Source organism: Gadus macrocephalus, chromosome 14, assembly GCF_031168955.1.
Source record: "Gadus macrocephalus chromosome 14, ASM3116895v1".
NCBI lineage: Eukaryota > Metazoa > Chordata > Actinopteri > Gadiformes > Gadidae > Gadus > Gadus macrocephalus.
This window is the reverse complement of record NC_082395.1, coordinates 21,370,927-21,384,373: the sequence shown is the minus strand read 5'-3', so window position 1 is coordinate 21,384,373 and position 13,447 is coordinate 21,370,927. Positions and strand designations below refer to the sequence as shown.

Sequence of the window (13,447 nt, the reverse complement as noted above, 5' to 3'; positions counted from 1 at the left end):
GTGCTTTCATGTTGTACGGTAAAATTCAATCTCCTCTTTTTTACTCCAGCTAAAGTTGTTAGTTAGCAAGGCGAGTAGGAGCGCAATCTGCAGGATACTAATCGCAATAACATTTATAAAAAAAAAAATAATAATAAATAAATCGGTTGTAATCTGCGTCTTTTTGGCCGATGCCGATTAATTTCAAAAAGGCTATAATCGGCCGATTAAATCGGCAGGCCGATAAATCGGTCGGGCCCTAATTCTGATGCAATTCCCATTGAGAAAGCCATCAAGGAGGGTATTTTTAAGCAGCAGCAGTGCTTGGTGCGCTTGACTGGTGCATACTACTGGTGGCAGGCCGACCACCAACCACCAGTTACAATAAAACACCCTTTCGACAATAAAACAGCAATGATAGACTCACCAGTCGAATACTCAGCTGCTGTGATGCATTGTGCTAACACTAAGGCCGAAGGGATTACAATTCCCTGAATGTGTCCATTCAAAGTTACACTTATTCTTAGTATTTATATCTTCATTTCGCAGAATGTCACAACATCAGCATTTGAATGGCATTCAAAGCTGTTTCCACGCATCTCCAAAAAGAAGGAATGGAAGACAATCTGAACACGTTCTCTTCCAAAGGAGAGGTTGATTTCCTGCAGAGCGGATGCTTTTAGCCTGTGGAAATCAGGCATACATTCTGACAATTGATCAGAGGCCTTGGTCAATAACTCATTTCAAGCTTCAAGATAACCAATTTAGATGTTGCCAATAACGAGGATTGCAACAGCATGCCACAGGCATCAACTCTCTATAGATAAGGGAGTTAATAGGCAGCCCCAAATTGTATTTCTCTAAAGTAAGATATCATTTCACAGCGGGAGGACAATTCACACCAATGGCACTTTAATAATGTCCCATTTACTGCTAATTGACTCACTCCAATTCATTCTCCTCTGAAAGAATAATCCAATAATGACACTGAGACCCCGAGCAACACTTGGCTGTGTCTACGATCTAGGCTAGGTGTTGTTAGAACAAGTACATCTACAGTCTCTACACTGTTCTGTACTGCGCTGCATGCTCCCCACAGGGTATTGAATGGAAGGGATGATTGGAATTGGCTGCTGATGGTCCATCCATCACTCTGCATGTACCAGGGGACCGGTGAGGGAAATGTGTGAACAAAGACGTATTAGTGAATAGGCAGGGAGGGGCCGGTGTGTCTGCAATGGCAGCCAAATAACAGCACAACCCCCCCCCCACACACACACAAACGCACTCCCTTCCTCATCTTCACACACACACACACACACACACACACACACACACACACACACACACACACACACACACACACACACACACACACACACACACACACACACACACACACACACACACACACACACACTGGGGCTTTTACCACGAAACGTCCAATCGCAACGGGTGCCCCCTTTTTGGATTCATAGCAGCATTGGAATGTTATCGGTAGTCGTCTGTTCCCGATCATTGTTTAGTAATTAATCGTGAAAGGACTTCTCATCCTAGGGCGACATGCGTTTGAAGCGAAGCCAGTGTTTCTCATGCGGCGTGACACGGCACAGCGCCGTAAACCCAACGACCCGATCTCCAAAGCCTACGGACCCTGCTAGCAGGCTGATCCTCCCTCGTTACACACACACACGTGTCTGATGCAACCCTAACAAGCACAGTTAAAAAAAATGAGAATGACTACGTTTATTTGTTATGTAATAGTTCTTTCTCAAAGTTCCAACTAAATAATTAGCTCTTGTTAATAACAGTTAATGACAGATTCCTATCTCAAGGGGGAGCTTCACCCTAAACACGACAACCACAAACTCTCCCACGCTTTGAAGATCGAAGTCCCGCCCCACCACGTTAAAGCAAAGTCCATGCTGCATGCCACGTAGGAGGCCGTCACACTCCCCCTCCAAACACAAGGACGCAGGGGGGTGCTTTTGCAGGTTTGATGATAATGACACATGGTCTGGCCTGGCGCTCCATGTTGTCCTTTGGGAGAACTCTCTCTTGAGTGTGTGTGGAGATGGCTGGTTTAACCTCTGGCCACCGATTACTCAACGTGCAACAGGTGTACAGCCTCCCCCAGCCCCACTGATTGGACCGAGTCCAATCAGTCTTTCTCCGGCCAGGTGAGGCTGCTTGGACCGGCCATCATCCAAACACACTCGTGTTTTACGCAGTCGCCTCACGAAGGAAGAAAGACATGTGACATCCGTTGGATAGGCATTTTAATCCAATTCTGGAACGATGGCACAAGCATGCCGTTGCTACAACCGTATTCCTGGCCGTTGGCAGGGCTCTCCGTGAGCGCGACGAGCAGCTTGTTCAGACGGAGACAGACCAGCTGTCTCTTCATATGGGAGCGATAAGCCAGAGAACAACACTTCATTCTCCGGCAACACATCGAACGGCTGAACAACATCCCCTGAAGCTCCAAACCAGTGAACCGCAGACGGCTGGTAGCTCGTCTGTGACCGACACCGCCTTCTCACAGCACACATCCACTTTCTGACAAGACGACCCAATCAAAAAGGATCCCAGGGTGCCCTGCCTGGGGGGGGCTCTTCCACCCCCTAAAAGGACATGTTAACGGGGACGGAACAGGGTGATCGTGCCGGGCGTAAGGGGTATGTTCCACCGAGCTCCAGCTTCCAGCTCTGCAGGGGCAATGCCGAGGGGCGTCGTAGGGACTGCGGCAGAACGGATCGCATTACCTCCCAGAGCTCCGAGCAGCCCGGCGTAGCTGTAGTGGTGGCAGGGGGGGCCTCCGTTCTAGACTCACGCCTCGCCCTTTCCTCCCCATCGCCGTGAGGCAGGGGCAGGCCTGCCTTAACCTGCCATTGGGCCCTGGGGCTGAGAGGTTTCGTAGGCTTTCGTAGGATCTTACAATGAAGATGTGTAACTTTTTTCCGACATTTTGCCGTTGTTTCCAACATTTTGCTGTTGTTGACGGCCCAGGCAAGCGCGTGCATTAAGGCGGCCTTGGGCAGGGGACTCGTTTCTCGGGTCGTTAGCGTTGGTTAGCAAGCCAGATGCCACCAAGCTTGCTTCGCTGTGATGGTTGCACGTGGGTGAGACCAATGAATTAACCATCAAGGCACTAAAGCCAGAACAGCTTGAGCAGATCTCTGAGAATGGTAATGTTTCAGGTGTGCGTGTTTGTAGCACAGGGGTGGAATAACCAATTTTGAAACCAATTTGAAAGTTTAAATGCAATTAATTGCATGGTAGATGTTGTGGATTGAATGGTGCGTTTGTCTCACAGCTCGGGCTGGTATGACGATTGACAGGACTTATTGAGAATGTAGGAAGTGACGACTTAAGTACATCAGGGAGTCAAATGCCGTGTAACACATTGAGAAGAAACAGAAAATCTTAGACTTCAACAGGCAATAAAAAGTTCTTGCTGAATGCTTTTTCTCTCTGCACGTGCGGGCTCCCCAGCCACACTCGCGGGGCTTCACTTCCTCGTAGTTCACATGCAGGTTCAGAGCAGCTCTTGAAAAGAGCCTTGTCCAGCACCCCTTACGCAGTTACATGTTTCATGTTAGCTGAGCACATGCACAGTACCGTATCATATGGGTATATATTGTTTACATGGTTAAAAAAAAATAAAACGCCAGTGGCCGGCGGCCTTTTAAAATCGAGACAGTATAGACGACTGGGCCGTATGTTCCAGTCGTGGTCTCGCAGTGTTACTTGCAGAGAGAAACCCTTGGTATTTCGTCCAGACGTCACGGCCGTGTTTACACTTGTCTGGGCTCCTCCGGCGCTGCACCCCTCCTGGCTGAATGCAGCCCTTGTCTGACGCAGGACGCGGGACGCAAGCACCGGGCTGAGGGAACACCGTTCGTGAAAGCTGCCCTGCCCTTGCCACCACACGACCCGTGGCGTGGAAGGTACCCAAACGGCGTCCTCGATGTTGAAACAGGATGTCTGGCACCGGGGTTTTCCCCCAAAGCAAAGCCCGAAGCAGCGGAGGCTTAGCTTTGGAGAGGGTGCGTTGACGTCGAGCTGGAAGATGCTTGACGCGACATGTTTCACACCGGCTCACTTCTCAAACGGGAGACACAGTCATGACTTACAGGTGAAATCGAGGCCTTGAACGGCGTACCACGGAAAGCAGCCCGACCACCGCTGGAAGCGAGTCAGACTTTGCGTGTGCTTAACATAGGCGGTGACTTTAAATGGCCAAAGAGCTTTTATTGAATTGTGAGTCACCTAATGAATGAACTAGTTATATTTTCAACGGGGTTGCTTGGGTTTACACACTTCACTACCGAGCCAATGGTGGATGGCAGACCACAGATTCACACACACATCGCCCACACACACACACACATGCAAATGACACCATGGTAGCTATGAGATCGAGTTTTTACATTTAGAGGCAGTTAGGAAAAGATATATTTGAAATGAATTGTAATTTTGACTCATTTAGATACTGCATGTAAGGCTCCAGCTCGATTGAAAGTCAGTCAGTCAATCAGTCCCTCTCTCGAAAATGAGTCAACTACCGCACACACAGCCTCATTTCCTTGGCAACCGGTTCTCATTTCCCTGACAACGCTGCGAAGACGGCTTGATAAAAGGGAAGCTGCGGCGGGGTTACCGTGCCGACGAGGGCTGTTGTTGTCATGAGAGCAGCCGTTCACGTAAGGCGGCCTCAGGACACATGAGACGCGCTGGCAGTCGAGGAAACAGAGCGATCGCCATCGATGAACCGTAGTCGCTTAAGAGAGACGGCCTCGTCTTCATGAAGTGGTCTCATTTGAACAGACCTTTCATCGGGCCAAATCTGCCATCATCTCATTGCAATCAAATTTGAGTGTAGATGGGAGAAAAAACGAATTACAATTCACACGTACTTTTACACTTTGATTAATTTCCACATCCTCAACCATATGTAGTTGAAAACAGTCAAAGCAAACTCTAGCAAAGGAGGCAATGGAAAACAATAGCTGTTTTGAGAAGTGCCTGTCCATGTTTTTGACTGAGAATCTCTGAGTGGGTGGATGTCGCTGTGTGTGTGTGTGTGTGTGTGTGTGTGTGTGTGTGTGTGTGTGTGTGTGTGTGTGTGTGTGTGTGTGTGTGTCACAAGCAGTACCGAATCATTTACTGAAACTTTAAAGTTGTTGTACTTGTCTCTCCCACTCAGCAGTACGCCTCCTTTGCCGTCTGCCATTTTTAACCTCCAAATGGCCTCAAATTCAAAACATTGCCACACGCAGACTTAGCACATTGGTATATGCTCAAACAGGTGCTAATGAGAATTTCAAATTGCTCAATCAAAATGAAGATTATTTCTAACCGTGATAAACCAGCAGTCACAAAACTACTATTTTTCAACACTAAATCTTTGTTTAATGCAGCTACATTTGACAATCGGTTTGGTGTCCAACCAAACTTTCCCACTTAAAATTGTAAAAAGGTAAGCACAGTAAAGAATGTGGCATCCATCAGATTCAGGACCCTTTCCTCCTCATCTCCATCCTACGGCTCTTCTCTTCAAACTGAGGACCCATCAAAGGTGTCACTCATTAACCAGCCCCCCACAATGAGAGGTCTGTTGAAGCAGCACACACACACACACACACACACACACACACATACACACACACTTTCAATTTCCGTTCACGTTTAATCAAACTACTAATCCAGTTTACCCACAGCCGAAATAAGTCCAAATCAGTACTTGGCTCATTTCACTGTTGATCCAGCCGTTCTCATATCTCTGATTCTGTTTCCATCCAATTGGTCCGTGTGCAACGCTGCACTGTCTGCGATGGAGAGCACTCACCAGCATTACATAAAGCACTCCAACATCCAACAGCATGGGGGATGTTCAAATTGAGGCGAGCACAGGGAGTTTGGGGGTGTGGAGAGCGAGACACCCACACACATTCATATGCGCTCAAAGAAGATGGGCCGCCCATTCAGCCAGGTAACCTTTACCGACGGAAGACTTTCGCTGGGACTTGTCGCTAATGACAAATTGGGAAGGCTGGCATAAACTTGTTTTGTTTTTTAATCACAAGGATTCAGGCCAGAACCTATTGTTACGGTTATACCCTAGGTATTAAATCCATTTGTCATGTTGGTGCCCGTAAAAAGAGAAATCTTAAAATTCTAACTTAGGGTAGAGACTCCTGTTGAGAATTGTACCAACTGATGTCTTCCGGCTTTACTTGCTATGTTCTACAAGGATTCAAACAAGCAAGGCAAGGTCTACTGCAACGTTTTTAACATCGAGGAAGTAGTGCTTTAGAAAAAGGAAATGAGTCTTCTTTGTATAAGAGGAAAATAAAAAAATATATGTTTGAGAACATATTTTACTAAACAGATAATGAAGACTGTGGTGATCCTGAAAGATAAAATCATGGGAAACGGATGCAAATCAGATGAATGATAAATGTGTGTGTGTGTGTGTGTGTGTGTGTGTGTGTGTGTGTGTGTGTGTGTGTGTGTGTGTGTGTGTGTGTGTGTGTGTGTGTGTGTGTGTGTGTGTGTGTGTGCCTCCTGACAACACATTTGATCTTTCAGCCGCCGACGGTGGATTCTAACGAGCAGCTTCACTCTGGCTCTGTGGGCACAGAAGGTGGCCAGGAAATGGAACAATTAAATACAGGATAAGGTGAAGAGCCGCTCCTCTAACGACGGATGAAGTACTCTAACACAGCCTCTCAGCAACCCCCTCCAAACGGCAGAACCGGCGCTGAATGGGGCCCTTCACTTTGTGGAGAGCCCCGCTTAGCGAGATCCATTAGCGGGCCAGGGGGGGGGGGGGGGGGGGGGGGGCTATCAAAGAGAATTCAGCTCAATATTCTGACATTCTGCTCATACTGGTTTCCAGCGACTCCCTAGTTTGATGGCGTGCATTTCCAGAAACAAAATAAATAAGGGAACCTTTGTGCAGATTCAGGGAGATGGGTTATGTCCACATACCATAAAGTTATGTTCTAGTTTGGTTCATTTCTGAGGAAGTAACAGCAGGATGTATCGATATTGGCCTTTCACAGATATATTGTATCGGCCCCTAAACTCCAGTATCGGTTGGGCTATATCTGGTATGCATAATGATATTTAAGTTTCAGATGCAACAGATGGTTCATTTTGTCATTTTCATAAAGGATAAAGTGAATGATCACATCCTGAATAAGGCTGCTAAATGTAATTATTATTGATGGGTTCACAAAAGCCATGCGCAACCCATACAGTTAGTCCTGTGTTTCAGCTGCTTATCTAAACCATCTCCCCAGTCGGTCCTTCTGAACTAGGGGGGTAACGATAAATGTATTCGTATTGAACCGAATCGGTACGGACGTCACGGTTCGGTGCATGGATTTACACGGAGAATATAAGGTATACAATTAAATAAAACTGGCGTGCGAATTAATTAATGTTATGCGGAACTAATGTTAGATGCGCAAGTTCTTCAGGGACAACTAAACTGCAGCCCTGATTGGCGCCTAGGTGGTAGCCGAGCGTGTTATGGTGCATAACACGCTCGGGTTCTCTGACGTCTCTGGTATTTCCACAACGAGACTCGTAGTGGGGGTTTTCTCAGCCACGGTTGAGAAGGAATTGGGGGGAAGGAACTTTGGCTTTGAATCCCTGAAGTAGGCCTACATGAACCGCGACATGGAGGATTAAGGGATTGTTGCCCGCGATTGTCTCCCGCCGGAGCCCGCTGCCCGCTTCCGAGGCACAACCGCCTCGGCGCTGCGGGGCTCCGGCGGGAGACAATCGCGGGCAACAATCACGGGTCAGTCTACTTCAGATTGTTGTGGAAGTGGAAGGACCAGAGACGTCAGAGAGCCCGACGCAGTCGTTTTAGATTCATAATATCGTCTTGAAGCGCACACATCTTTTGGCCGTGATAATGTATATTATATGATATAGATATCCATGCATAATATATTATTTAGATATAGAGCTCCAGGACTCCCGCTGGAGCACCCGGAGTGTTCTGGAATATTTACAGAACACGGCCAAAAGCTGTGTGCGCCTTGCCATTGCGATACATCCACTCTGTAAACATGAGCGCATGGTACCGTGGCCGCAAACTGCTCAGGGCCACACCCCCACCCTCCACCTTGATCCGCCTCCAAAAAACGGCACGTTTGTGGAAAGCTCATTGGGAGACGTAGTGGCTGTTATTCTGTGTACTTTGCACTTTCATAAATAAGACGTGCTGCATTTTCAGCTTTATAACCGATTGCCTTATTTTGTTTATAAGTTCCGAATGGAGTCTGGAGATGATGTGGGGTAGGGGAGAGCCGGGTCGATTGAAACACGGGACGATTGAAACACAGCGATTTCCTCGAGAACCACGCAAGGCTTTCACGTCAAATTTCGTCACTACGTTCAGCACGCAAGACTGACCAACCCCACGAAATTTCATGTAATGACGTCCCACCGTTCAAATGTTATCCCCCCAACCTGTTTTAGAGACCGCTAACTAAAATCCTTCCTGCGGTAGTTTTTTTGTAATAAATAGTTGTGTTTTTTGTCTCATGCCATAATAATATGACTATACAACAGATGAATTAGTACTTAAACCTGTGTTAAAGTGTGCGATGTCAGAGTTTTGAAGTTTAGAGGTAAAAAAGGTTTAAGTGTCAGTAGTCGCTGTCGGGACGATTGAAACACTTGTTTCAAACGCAACAGGAGTCATGTTATCCGGTTGACGTGGTAGATTTTGTTTAAATAAATAAAAGGATGTTCAACTGTGTATCCTTAAACATGACTTAGGACAGGGTAATAAGTGAATTTAATGCAAATTTAGTCGTCCAAAAGAAGAAAGGTGAGTTTTAATCGAAATGTGCATATTGACAATTACGCACAATTACGCACGGGCCAAAAATATATTTTAACCTATTTATATTATGCGGAATTATGTGAAATTTTAGCAATGACGAATACACTACTATGTTGTCCGGTATATTGCATAAAAACAAGAGTAAGTTCAATAGTTTCTTTTTAAAATATGCTGTTTCATTCGTCCCGCATGCGTGTTTCAAACGTCCCGACTAGGCGGGGCGTTTGAAACAGATGTCAACTTACTTTCAAAGTTAAAAAACAGCTCGATCATCCAACATATGTATTAAATTACACTTGAAACTAAGATAACACACATGTGAGTTGTTGATCACATGTTGAAATTATTTGTATACGTAACGTCATCTTTGAAAAAGACGTTTAACTGAAAAGTGTTTCAATCGACCCGGCTCTCCCCTACTTATTGTTTACTGTTTACATCTTAGATTACACAGTTCAGGCTGTTGCAGCTAGCTCAGGGGAGTGTATGACACTCGGTGGTGCAACCTGAGACATGCACAATAAAAAATAATTGGCTTCTGCATTTTTGCCTGGAGATCCTGTTTTCTGTCAACAGCCACTGTATTCTCTGTTATCGTAAGCATTGAAAGTTCAAAACATTCAAAAAGTGTTAAATTCTGGGTGACATGCAGTACCAGTTAACCACACACACACACACACCAGTTCAGTTGTGCTGATCCAGAGCCATACCACGCCAAAGTTCAGAGAGGAGGTGTTGGCCTCGTTTCAGACCACAGGTACATCTCAAACGACAACCTGCGTGCCGACGGGGGTGCGGATGGTTGCTAGGCGACCCCCTCGTACTCTATGTACATCGCAGGTAGAGTACGATGTAAAAAGGGTTGTATACCATATGGATCGGGAACCTTTGCCCGCCAGTGAATTGTTAAACTAGGTTGAGGTGCTTAGAGTGAGGTTACCGAACGAGCGCCTTCGCCCAATAACATCGGTTGTTTACCGTTACCTAATCGACCACTAGGTACACAAAGTAGAGCCGAAATCGAGACGTCTTGCGTCGTCGTGAGACACTTATGTCACCAACAACGGTGCAGCTGTTACAGATGGCAGGTCCATTGAAGTCAGGACACACCCAAACGTCTGACCTCGTGGAACTGGATACAGCGCTGACTCAGAACATAGAGACGTACAGAAGTGAAGCTGAATGGAAAGAGGTGAGTTGGAAGGCAAGGAAGAGAGAGGGAACAGGGGAGCACATGCATCGAACGAGGTGTTTGACGGAGGTCAGGAAATCAGAGGATTAGTAAGGCTGAGGCATGGAGTCTGAGTTAATGAGCCCGATTAGCCCTCTGTGTGTGTTCTGGGATTGGCACAGGATGCTCCCTGGTCCCACCAGTGAAACGTTCTCTTGATGAACCTGACACCACCGCAGAGAGAGCAGCTTAAACGACCGACGCGTCCGAGTACAGTTGGTGCTGCTGCATCCGAGCAAAACAAAGTAATTCATATTGAAACCTCGTATTCTGGAAAGAATGTGAAAGTCTCTATGCTTTATCCTATGAAGCAAGGGAGTTCATACTTTTGACCAGCATTTCCAAAATAACAGAGAGTGTAAAAAGACAATGAGAAAAGCACAAGGGTAAACACAGAATATAGGGTGAGGTTCATTTCTTGGCTATTCAATGGAATGGCAATGACCAATACCTTTCAGCATTGAATATTGTGTGCAAGAGAAATCTGAAAAAAACCAGTGTCTCTGAATAATAACATCCAAATTTGAGTGGGCATCCATTTCTGGATATCTACAGTCAGTTAGGAAAGGAACCAATGATGGAGGTGGGAGGTGTCCGTGTTTTGATGTTTACTACATGAGGGCTGCACAATTGAAGCATAGTAATTGGAATTTTTAATTTGGCCCCTGTTATTTGCTTATAGTGAAGGGTCACAATTATTTGACTACAACTACAAAAAAGGAAAGAAAGTGATAAAAGCAACAATCTGAATTGGTACTTATGATTATTTTTCAACACTAAAGGCCACAAAAAATTAATTGAATCCATGACTGTTAATTGCAATGGACACTCAATCATAATATCAGGCAAAATAATCACTTGTCCTTTTTGTCCCAATTGTGAAGCCTTACATGAAACCTGGTGTTGAATGCAGAATCAGGAACTTGCAGCTTTATATTGCAGGCTGGTAGGCTCACTGGGGAGTTCCCCAGAGAGCTTCAGTTACCAGAATAAAAGCCACTGTGATCATTCAGCAGATGTTGTTCACGGCATTCAAAAAAAGTATTTAATTTCAGCCTAATACGTTGTTAGTTTCATTATTAAAAAAAAACTCCCTTTCAATTAAAAAACGAATAATATTTGTAATTTAATTTCCCAGTGATAAGAGAATCGGCTGACAATATTGTCCAGGATTTACAGTCAATTTCCCACACCTAACGTTTATAATTTGGTATATAGTTGACGTCATTGGCCTAATCATTATTTGCATGCATCTAAAATACGTTCAAACGCATCCCAGTACATATGTCTTCATGTATGGATGACGTGATGGAAAATTAAAGCTGCACCCTGGAACCGGTTGTTAAGGGATGCAACCCAAAACACCAATGACACTTGTGAAGCACCATGGCATTACTTCAGCTCATGGAGTCTGAGTCTCTGAGTCTCTGAGTCTCTGAGTCTCTCTCTCTCTCTCTCTCTCTCTCTCTCTCTCTCTCTCTCTCTCTCTCTCTCTCTCTCTCTCTCTCTCTCTCTCTCTCTCTCTCTCTCTCTCTCTCTCTCTCTCTCTCTCTCTCTCTCTCTCTCTCTCTCTCTCTCTCTCTCTCTCTCTCTCTCTCTCTCTCTCTCTCTCTCTCTCTCTCTCTCTCTCTCTCTCTCTCTCTCTCTTCCATAAAACAAATCAACACCTAAGCTGACACAAAGACACAACTGATGATTGCACATCAACAGACCTTTGAAGTGGCTTTAGGATTTGCCCTTTGGGAGAGTTATTTTGAGGGGTTTGACAAGTATGAAATTTGTCAATCATACCAAATATATAATTAGCCAATGAATATAGTTTTCAATTTGTTGGGTTCAACTGGTTGTTGAACACCGATTTCTGAACGTTGCTTGGCTACATGATACTTAAGTATTTGCTGTATAAGCAGTTCCACTTGAACTTTTGGACTTAAGTAAATTGGACAGTTAAGATGTCGATTTGGATGCGAGTCTCAGTAAAGACAAAACATAGCATTGCTTTTGGCCCACTTATGAGTTCTCAAAAGGCTTCAGGTTTTGTTTTTTACTATTGATAAATCAGTTCGTTTTAATCATATTCAATCAACAAACAGAGAACAAAACACACTCAATTCGAAAAAAATAGTTAGGGACTGCCCTACTAGTCTGCCAAACACAAAAACATTGCACCAATCTGCTGATCCATGACCATGGTTTGGCCCCCGATGAAAGCTGCCTCCAACCATACACACACAGATGCACACAAAAACTCGCAATACAAGACAAATCTGACGGTTTGACTCACTTTCATGTTCGCATCTCTGTCACAGTTCTAAATGTGCCATGACAGTTCGTGTTGACATGCTTTGACCACAGGGTCCGAGGGACGCAAAAACAAATAATATATATAACCAACCGAATGCTGATCACACCCACGCTCACATATGCGATCACCTGTGTAATGCGTGTGTACATATGGCAAATTCTCAACAATTGATGGAAGCAAAAGCAAAGCTTACGACACCTCGTTGAGACACCGTTTGCAGGCTGCATTCCCTTGAGAAGCACTCACTTGCGCATGCAAATAACGCAGATTAGGGATTATCCTGCTAAACTTGAACAGAATTACTTCAAATATATATTAAATAGTAGGACTATAGGTCTTTCCGGCACATTTTCCATTTCCCTTGAGCAATTTGCAACTGAAATGTTTGATGGCCAAGGGAATCAACAGGCAATCAGACGGGAATGCGATGCGCATGTTATGGGATGGAGAAACGGAGCTGTTTTAATAAAGTGAAGTGAAGAAAGCCCCAAACTTGACACCAGTCAGCCTACCTCGCTTTTGCACCGACCGACCCCAGAAACAAAGTAGAAAATACACCCTAAAACCCGAACCTCGCCTCGAACGTTTCGTTACGCGGAACTTTCTTTAGCCTGCATAGTTCAGCCCGTTTCAAACCCATCCAACAGATATATGATGCTACCTAAACATTTCGGATGGATGTGTTCACTTAATGGACGAAACGACACTTTATAACAATATCCTAAGTAGAAATAAACGGCAGGGGAGAACTCACCTCATTCGTCGACGTGCATGATTGATAGATGACATTAAAGCAGGATATTCAATAGATCGCTTCCTCTGTCTCAACGCGCCGCTTCACGCGTGGCTACGGGCAGTCCTCTCCAGGCGTCACTTCGTGCGCTCTGGCAGCGCGCCTCTCAAAGCGTTGCTGCGTGCGCTCTGGCGGCGCGCCTCTGCGTTACAACGCGGAAAGCGGAAAGCGTGTTCATTCTTCTCCTCGTGGTGTGCGTGAAGAAGTGCCAGCGTGTCCGCCCACCTGTGTAGAGTCGGAAGAGCTCTTTCCCAAACACCAAGAAAC

The 13,447-nt window shown here is 45.5% G+C and overlaps 1 protein-coding gene across 2 annotated transcripts in view; it reads right to left on the bottom strand.

The window, feature by feature from the left end:
* Nucleotides 1-13,320, bottom strand: part of adcy7 (adenylate cyclase 7) — a 61,647-nt gene extending 48,327 nt beyond the window's left edge. For both annotated transcript variants that reach the window (XM_060071675.1, XM_060071677.1), the window contains exon 1: nucleotides 13,142-13,320. The gene's annotated coding sequence lies outside the window, so the exon portion shown is untranslated. The remainder of the gene's footprint in view (nucleotides 1-13,141) is intronic.
* Nucleotides 13,321-13,447: the final 127 nt, after the last annotated feature.